General features: G+C 42.0%; 1 pseudogene; it reads left to right on the top strand.

The window, feature by feature from the left end:
• The first annotated feature begins 8,519 nt into the window (after nt 1–8,519).
• On the top strand, nt 8,520–9,018 carry LOC102864392 (annotated as a pseudogene).
• The last annotated feature ends 202 nt before the right edge of the window (nt 9,019–9,220 follow it).

The raw sequence follows: 9,220 nt of genomic DNA, 5'->3' as shown, positions 1-9,220 counted from the left end.
CAGGTGCCTGTCAGGGCCTGGGTTTCAGCTGTCCACACCACAGCAGTGGACAACGAGCTTAAAGCCCCTGATGGCTCTGGGCACTGACTCTCACCAGTGGCTATGGATGAGGTTACAGGTGATTTTCAGCCTTAATCTCTGAACATTTTTATAATGAACTTTTTCTATTCCTTATTTGCTAATTCCATAATCTTTGTTATTTCTAGATCTGACTCTTGTGACTAATTTCCCTTCTATTTATAAATCACACTTTCCAATTTTTTTTACATACCATGCCTAATTTGTTGTTGTTGGATGCAGGCATGTCTGGATTTTGTTATCTCTTCTAAAGTTTGGTTGGGTTTTTTTTCTGGTGGGGGTGGATAGCTAGGGGAGGCTAGTAGTTGACTTAGCAGACAAACTTAACCCTTTCAAACTTGCTTTGATACTTTGATGGAGTCAGACTACACAATTTTTACAGCCCTTGGTGAGGGAATCTGCTATTGACATCTAAGGAGTAGAGACCAGAGATGCTGGTAAACAGCCTACAATTCAAAGAACAGTCTCCAAGAACAAAGAATCACCTGCCACTCAAAAATGGCAATAACTTTCAGGTTGAGAAATCTGGTCTGGTGTAGATGACCTTTGCCCTGGGACTAGGTTAGCCACCCGCTAAGTCATGACCTTCATGACCCTCTACTGACGTCCTTAGGAAGGACTTTTCATTCTGAGGGGCCAATCAATGTGTGATACTCTCACATCCCCAAGAGAGCTCTGAAAACGGGTCAGCTTTCAAATCCCTTATCATTGTTTGGTTGTTGTCGTGATGGTTTTGTTTTGGAGGGTTTGTCCCCTCCCTTCAGTAGTTATTCTTTGCATGGCTTACTGTACTCCTACCCTACATATGTTGGTGGTGGTTGTTGTTGTTGTGTACCGTAGAGTCAGAACCAACCCATAGCTGGCCCTCCAGCAGGTTTTCAGAGGAAGTAAATCACATGGGAGGAGATTGCCCATCCTTCTCCCGTGGAGAAGCTGGTGGCCTTGAACCACGTGCCTCTGGGTTTGCAGTAGAGCTTCTTGTCACTAGGCCACCAGAGCTCCCTCCACATCCAGTATTTAATATTTCATCAAAAACTCAAAAGAACCCAGAAGGGGACTGAGATCAGGGTAAGACTGAGAAAAATTGGATAAATTATGTATACTGCATTGAAACAGATGAGGGAGAGAAGAGTTTTAAAGTTATATATGACTAGGTATTACGGTTATGACAAGAGTCCAGAATGAAGGTTACATAGTGGAGTGTACACCGGGCAAGGGGGAGGGTATTGTATACCAATGAAGGAATTTTTCTTTTACTTTTCAAAGAGAAGAGCAAACTGGGGGGAGGCATGAACAGGGAGAAAAATGCAACAATGAATGAATGGAAATCCAAAATCTCTGTGAACGCTCATTAAAATTAAAACAATATTTTTTAATTGTTGTTGTTGTTGTTATATGCCGTCAAGTCGCTTGCGACTCATAGCGACCCTATGTACAACAGCCCTAAACTCTGCTCTATCCTGTGCCAATCGCACTGTCTCTGACACTCCCATCCCGATTATTCCAGTCACTGAATCAATCCACCTGTTAGAGGGCCTTCCCCTCCTGCGCTGTCCCTCCACCCTCCCAAGCATGATGTCCTTCTCCAAGAACCGGTCTCTCCTCACAACATGTCCAAAGTATGTTAGACGGAGCCTCAGAATCCTTGCCTCCAAGGAGCAACGGTTTAACCCTTTCTGGGACGAATCTGTTTGTTTTCCTAGCAGTCCATGGTATTCTCAATACTGTTCTCCAGCAGCAGAGCTCAAAGGCATCAATTCTCCTTCTATCCTCCCTGGTCATTGTCCAACTCTCTGATGCATAACAAGTGATTGCAAAAACCATGGCCTGTATCAGATGCACCTTAGTCTCCAGAGAGACACCATTGCTCTTCAGTACTTTGGAGAGGTCCCTAACAGCAGACTTTCCCATGGCAATGCACCTTTTAATTTCCTGGCTGCTGGTTCCAAGACTGTTGACTGTGGGGCCAAGCAAACTAAAGCTGTGTACAATCTCAATCTCTTCACCATCCATCCTGATTACTAAAAATAAAAAAAAAAAACCTCAAAAGAACCCAATGTCAATTTCTAGAGCTTTTTCTCTGCATAGCTCTCTTCCCTTTAGTATTCTATCCCACAAATTCCAGCTGCCTCTGCCACCCTGAATTCCAGTCTCAGGTACTTCAACTTTATGAGGCCTCTACATTTTCTTTGGATCTGTGAGTGGGTCTCTAAAGTGAGGGCAGACAGAAAATTTGGGTGATCATAAGGCTCATTTCATCTATTTATCATCCCTCAGGTACAATATTTTGCTCATTTTCATATATTTTGTCCAAATTAATATCTTTTTCTCTCCTCTCTGGTAGCTTAGTGGTAAGAATTTGTACTGCCAACCCAAAGGCACAAGGTTCAAATCCTCCAGCTACTCCATGACAGAAGGATGAGAAATCCCCTCCCATTCAATGTTCTGCCTTTGAAAATCCATTGAACGGTCAGCTATAAGTCAGTTCTGACTAATGGCACATAACAATACAATAGTTGCTTACAGGAGAAGGACAAATCCACCACAATTTGTTCATTTCTAGTAGAATAGGAAACTTCACTAGTGCTTTAAGCCAAAAACCAAACCCACCGTTAAGTAGATTCAGACATGGGAAGGCCCTTCATCGAGTTTCTGAGGCTGTAAATCTTAATAAGAGCAGAATACACCACAGGTGGTGTCTCTCTGGCGGTCTGGACTCCACGAGGGCTCTGAGAGAAAGACAAGCAATGCTCTCCTGTGCCGTTTACAGCCTCCCAGAAACTCCCTAAGGGATCAGCTCTAATTTGGTTCTGATTTAATAAAAGAGTTCTCCCATGGAGCAGCTGGTAGATTTGAACCGTCAACCAGGATCCCAGGTCTCTCACTAATGCTTTAGGGTACAGATTTGTAGGAAATACCTCAAGGATGTGCAACCACAGGCTATTGTTGAGGAGACAGCCCCATGGAGGTTACTCCTGTCCTGGGAGAAAGAAGTGAACTGCAGTGAGAATATATGACTCTCAGACAGAGGATCATTGTTTGGTCAGAACATAAACTTCCACCTTCCTTCTTAGGAACCCAGGCACTGCAAGTACCCACTGTCTATTTCCAGGAAAGGGCTCAAATCACTGTCGTTGAGTCAGAATGGACTCACAGCTGACCCTGCAGTGGGTTTTCAGAAACTTCCCATAAACCATCTGTTTTTAGTATGGCAATACAACTCCTTACTCACTATACCACCAGAACTCCCTAGGAGAGGGCAGGAAACACTAATTAGGCTGTTTGTTCTTGCATTAGACTATCTACATGCATATAAAAAAATCATCCCTCAACTTCATGGCATGTGGGAATCAGAATAGCTAACAGCGAGATAACAAGAAAGACTACTTGTGGACAGGGTCTCAGGAATCCAGGAGACAAGAGGGGCTAGACACTGAGACCCGCCTAACTCCCAGGCAGTTTTATAAAAATTGTTCCTTCAAAAAATAGTGACAGCCAAGCAGCTAGGAACAAGCAGTCACTTACAGAAAATAATGAGGAGATGGGCCTGGCCAAGACAAATATGTGTGCCCATTTATTCACATATTTACCTATTCTACATATATGAGGGAAGCTCTGGTGGCCTACTGTAAAAGAGTTGTTCTTCCAATGCAAAGGCAGGAGGTTCGAATCCACCAGCTGTTCCATGGGAGAAAGATGGACAATCGCCTTCTGCACAATTTACAGCCTCAGAAACCCACCACAGGGTTAACTCTGAGTCCTTCCTCATAACAACAATCAGAGGAAAAGACATGTATGTATTTAACAGCTTCTGAGGACATCATTTGTCACATGTCTCTCCTAGTCTGGAACATTTTGCACAGCCAAGGGACTAACTGCCTTTGTTCCTAACTATCCTTTGAAAGATATTTGTACAGTGAACAGCCTTGAAAGTTAGAGCGTCTCTTCCAGCCTGTGGAGCAAAGGGCAAGTTTGTTTGCTGCCTAGTGTTATAAAGATAACACTTCCGGGGCAAAGGCCAAGTAGACCAACTGCTCATTCCAAGTCATTCTGGTTCCCTAAGCTCAGCATTCACTCTCTTCTGTAATGTAACCGACCACACAAGCAGGTGTCACCCGGATTTCCCCAACCTGACCCTGTGGGATTAGGAGCCAAGGAACTGACGCAAACGCTGATGCTCTCACTTTGCTAGGAGCAACAAAGTCTTTGGCCTCTAACCCGAGAGTCTTTTATCTCCTGCCAGTATTCGTTAAACTGTAACAGGCTTACCTCATGGTGTGCAAATGGGCTAAAATCTCAGACTCCTGCACAGTTCTTGACATGTACATTATGTACTCAGCACTACGCTAGCCTCTGAGTTTAAGAGAGGATAAGAATACCTGAAAAGAAGATTTTAACATATACACCCTTAATTTGCCCTTCTGCAGTCTACAGCTCAGAGGAGAGATGCAGATTTCAAAGGAAGAACAAATAAACATTGTGTTTTTTTTTTTAATGGCAACAACTCCTAAGAAAGAAATATGGAAGATTACAATGGAGAGAAACAGGGGGGACGACCTTCCCGGATGTGGTTAAGGGCTGCCCGTCTGAGTATGTAACAATAAAGATGAGCCTGAAGGGCAAGGAAAAGCAAGCCTGTGAGGAGCAAGGGAACAAGCTTTTCAGTCAGAAGGAGCGGGATCTACAAAGGTCCTGAGGTAGGAAAGAGTGTGGTATATTTGAACACATATGTGAAGGAAGACCAACGTGGTTAAAACACACTGAATCTCTAGCTTGAAACAAAAAGCTGTCAGATAAAATTACAAAAGCACAAACAGCAAAAGACAAAATACACGAGTTCTCATAAAAACTTTTTTTAAAACTTTGGTTCACCAAAAGTTCTTTGTTGCTGTTGTTGTTGTTGATTGCCCTCGAGTAGCGTACGACTCATAGTGACCCTGTGAACAAAAGGCCTGAAGCCCCTCTACAACTATCGATATCAAGGTTCATAGAGTTTCCAGAGGCATGTTATTTAGGAAATGAATGCCACTCCTGCTTCCAAACCTGTCATAGTAAGACTAAAAAAAAAGAAAAGAAAGAGAGAGAAAAGACAAGCTATCAATTGGAAGACTACCTTCTAAAAACATGTATCTGGCAAGAATTTAAAAATTAAAATATGTGCAGAGCATTGACAACTTAATAACAAAAAGATAAATCAATCAATCATAAAATAAGCAACAGATATGAATATGTATTTCTCAAAAGAAGGCATTTTAAAAGGCACCAAATACATGAAAAGATGTTGAGCATTGTTGGCATCAGAAATGAGAATCAAAATCACAATGAAATGCCATGTTACGCCCACTAAGATAGATGGTTCATTTTTTTGTTTTTTGAATAATATTTATATTGTTGGTGGGAATACAAAAGCAATATGACACACACTCAAAAAACAAACAAGAAAAATAGAAATACCATAAGACAGCTCAATTCCTCCACAGGTATATACACAAAATACTCAAAAGGAGCAACTCATGTAGTCACCTGTACCCCAGTGTTCACTGCAGCCCTATGCCCAACAGGAAAAATGTGGAAATGAAGCAAATGTTCATCTACAAATGAATGGATAGCAAATTGTGGTACTCAGACACTGATAATTGCCTTTAGGTGCCAGTAAGCCAACTCCAACTCACAGCGACACTTTGTGAAACACAAGGAAACTCCACAGACCATCCGCCATCCTCACATCTCTGCTGTGCTAGGCCCACGGCTGCAGCCACCGTGTCAGTCCCTGTCCTGACATCCTTCCTCCCTTCACTAACCGGTTTACCCCAGGATCTGCCCCCTCCTAAAAACAGGCTCAAAGCATGAGAGATGAAGTCTGACCAGCCTCCAGGGAACCTCTGGCTGCTGTTCTCCCAAGACAAACTCAGGAGGTCTTTGGACAATCCCTGCATGCATAGCAGTATTCCTCACCAACACCACAATTCACAGGCAGTGATTCCCAGCCGGCATTTGAAGCCCCAGCAGCATAGCTGACAACATCACAGCAACACAACAGCCACCCCAGTATGGCAACCTGACAAATGGTGGGGAAATTCCTAAGAGGTTCTAATAAGCTTCCAAGGCTGAAGGATCTCAGCTTTGCAGATCCTTGTCGATCTTACTCAGGAGTTGAGGTTTAGGGCAAAATGCAAGAAGAAGCCATAAGAAGAATTTAAGCCATAAAAATAATGTATGCATAAACATACTTCATTGTGGAGAGCTCTGGTGGCCTAGTGGCAAGAAGCTGCACTACAATCCCAGAGGTGAGCAGTTCGAATTCACCAGATGCTCTGCTGGAGAAGGAGGAACAGTCTCCTCCTGTACCAGTCAGATACGATTTGACAGTAAACATACATACACACACACACACGCAAATAAATAAATAAATATTTTTTTTAAAAAAAAAAGAATGTGCAAGGTTTCACTGTTATTAAAAAAATTCATTTTATTTACTTGAAACCTCTCCTTAGCTTCTGTGAAAAGCATGAGCCACTGTAGTCATCAATGAAGGAACATCATCAATTAGAAAGTCATCGACACTGTGGGGCAAGAAATGATGGAGCTCTTAGATATGTCATGACAACCTGAGTCTCCATAGACAAACAAAATAGGTTGTATTAGACAACAATCTGGAACAAGAGGTGCATTGCAAAATGGACTGGGTTAAGGGGATTGGGGAGGGAGAGAGGAAAATGCATAACAAGAATAAATGAAGAAAACAAGAAGTACTCTGGCTTCAAAAATAAATAGATTGGTTTAGATATCTAAAATTTGAAACTTTTTACCTCTAAGGACTTCATCTAAAAAAAGAAGACACAATGTGCAGAAAGAGAGAAAATATTCAGTAACTATTTAGTTAATATTTAGTTTCATATCCTGAATGTGTAAAGAACTTCTGCAGTGCCACAACAAAAACACAATTCCATTCAATAAAAAGGTAAATCACTTGAATAAATAAACATTTCTCCCAAGAAGATATGTAAGTGGCCAATAAGCGCATGAAGATACTCAACATCATTATTCATTAAAACAAACAAACAAAAAAAAAACATCAACCTAAGTCAAACTCGTTGTCATCAAGTGGGAACTGTCAGCTCGCTGACCTGGCAGGCTTTGTAAGCTTAAATCTCATGAAAGGACATTTACACTATTTTCCTCCATAGAGACACTAGTCAACCTGGACCGTCCAATATGTGCTTTCTTTGAGTTGGCTGTGCGATTCCCTGTAAGCTTCACCACCAGCGCTCCCTTAATCGTCGTTGTTGTCATTCAGTGTCAACATGAAGCTTTGCCCTTCTTGCCTGTAAGGAGCACTCTGGTTCCACTTTTTCCAAGACATATCTGTTGTTTTGGTAACCAATGGAATATTCAGTACTCTTCTCCAACAGCACAGCTCAGGGACATAGAAGATTCTGCTGTCATTATTATTCATTGCCCTGCTTTTGGATGCATGGCAGGTGATTGGGAAGATTATGGCTTCAATAAGGTGCACTCTAGTCTTTAAACTGACATCATTGCTTTTCAGGACTTTGGAGAAGCCCCTGACAGCAGACTTTCCCAATGTTATACATCACCTGATCTCTTGAGAGCTGGTACCAACAGTGTTGACTATGAATCCAAGTAAGATAAAATCACGGACAAATTCAAACTTTTCTCCATTTATCACGATGTTGCCTGTTGTTGTTGTTGATGATGATTGCCACTGAGTAGAGTACACAACTCATAGCAACCCTATGAACAAAAGACCGAAAGTCTTTCTATAACTATCATCATTTCTCAAAGTTCATAGAGTTTCCAGATGCATGTTGTTTAGGAAGTGGATGCCACTCCTGCTTCATTGCCTATTGTTGTTGTTGTTGTTGATTGCCATAGTGACCCCGCAAACAAAAGGCCTGAAGCCTTTCTATAACTAAGATAATTTATCAAAGATCATAGAGTTTCCGGAGGCATGTCATTTAGGAAGTGGACGCCACATTGCCTGTTAGGGAAATGCAAATCAACACTACAATGAAATACTACTAAACACTGGCTAGGATGGCTACAATTTTTAAAAGGAAAATAATAAATGTTGGCAAAGATGTAAAGAAAGTTAATCACTCATTCAGTGCTGATGGGAAGGTAAAATGGCACTCCACTACAGAAAACACTTCAGCAGTACTTGAAAACGTCAAACATGGAATTATCATATGATCTGGCAGTTCCTTTCCTTGGTATACACCCAAAAGGACTGAAAGCAGGAACTTAAAAAGTTATACTTCAGTTTCCTCATTGCATTATTCACAATGGTCAAAAGATGGGGAAAGAACCCACCAATAGGTAAATGATAAAATGTGAGACATCCAGAGAAGTGAATGTTATCCAGTCAAGAAGAAAAAGGAGTCTTTCTAGTCCTGGCTCCAAACACAGCCACCATCACGATGTTGATGCCCAAGAAGAACCGGATTGCCATATATGAACTCCTTTTTAAGGAGAGGGTAATGGTGGCCAAGGAGGATGCCCATGTACCAAAGCATCCTGAACTGGCAGACAAAAACGTGCCCAACCTTCATGTCATGAAGGTCATGTGGAGTCTCAAGTCATGAGGTTATGTGAAGGAACAGTTTACCTGGAGACATTTCTACTGGTACCTTACCAACGAGGGTATCCAGTGTCTACGTGATTACCTCCTTCTGTCCCCTGAGACTGTTCCTGCCACCTTGCGCTGCAGCCGTCCTGAGACTGGCAGGCCATGACCTAAAGGTCTGGAGGGTGAACGACCTGCAAGACTGACTTGAGGGGAGGCTGACAGACACACATACAGACAGAGCGCGGTGCCTCCTGGTGCCGACAAGAAAGCCGAGGCTGGGGCTGGATCAGCTAACTGAGTTCCACTTTAGAGGTGGATTTGGTCGTGGACGCGGTCAGCCACCTCAGTAAAGTTGGAGGGAATTGTTTTGTGTTGAATAAATATGTAGCCAGAAAAACTTAAAAAAAAAAAAACAAAAAAAAATTAGTTGTCTACTTGTAATAGAGTGGATTGGAAAAAGTTGTATGATAAATATAACTTCAACAAAATTGAAGCTACTTATGTACAAACCAAATATATGGGATTGGGTCTTTAGAGGTTAAACTTCCCTGG

The sequence above is a fragment of the Elephantulus edwardii genome, unplaced genomic scaffold (genome assembly GCF_000299155.1).
Source record: "Elephantulus edwardii isolate Elephantulus edwardi_28Jun2011 unplaced genomic scaffold, EleEdw1.0 scaffold00019, whole genome shotgun sequence".
Lineage (NCBI taxonomy): Eukaryota > Metazoa > Chordata > Mammalia > Macroscelidea > Macroscelididae > Elephantulus > Elephantulus edwardii.
Note: the sequence above shows the minus strand (reverse complement) of the source record. Positions and strands in the feature narration are given on the sequence as shown.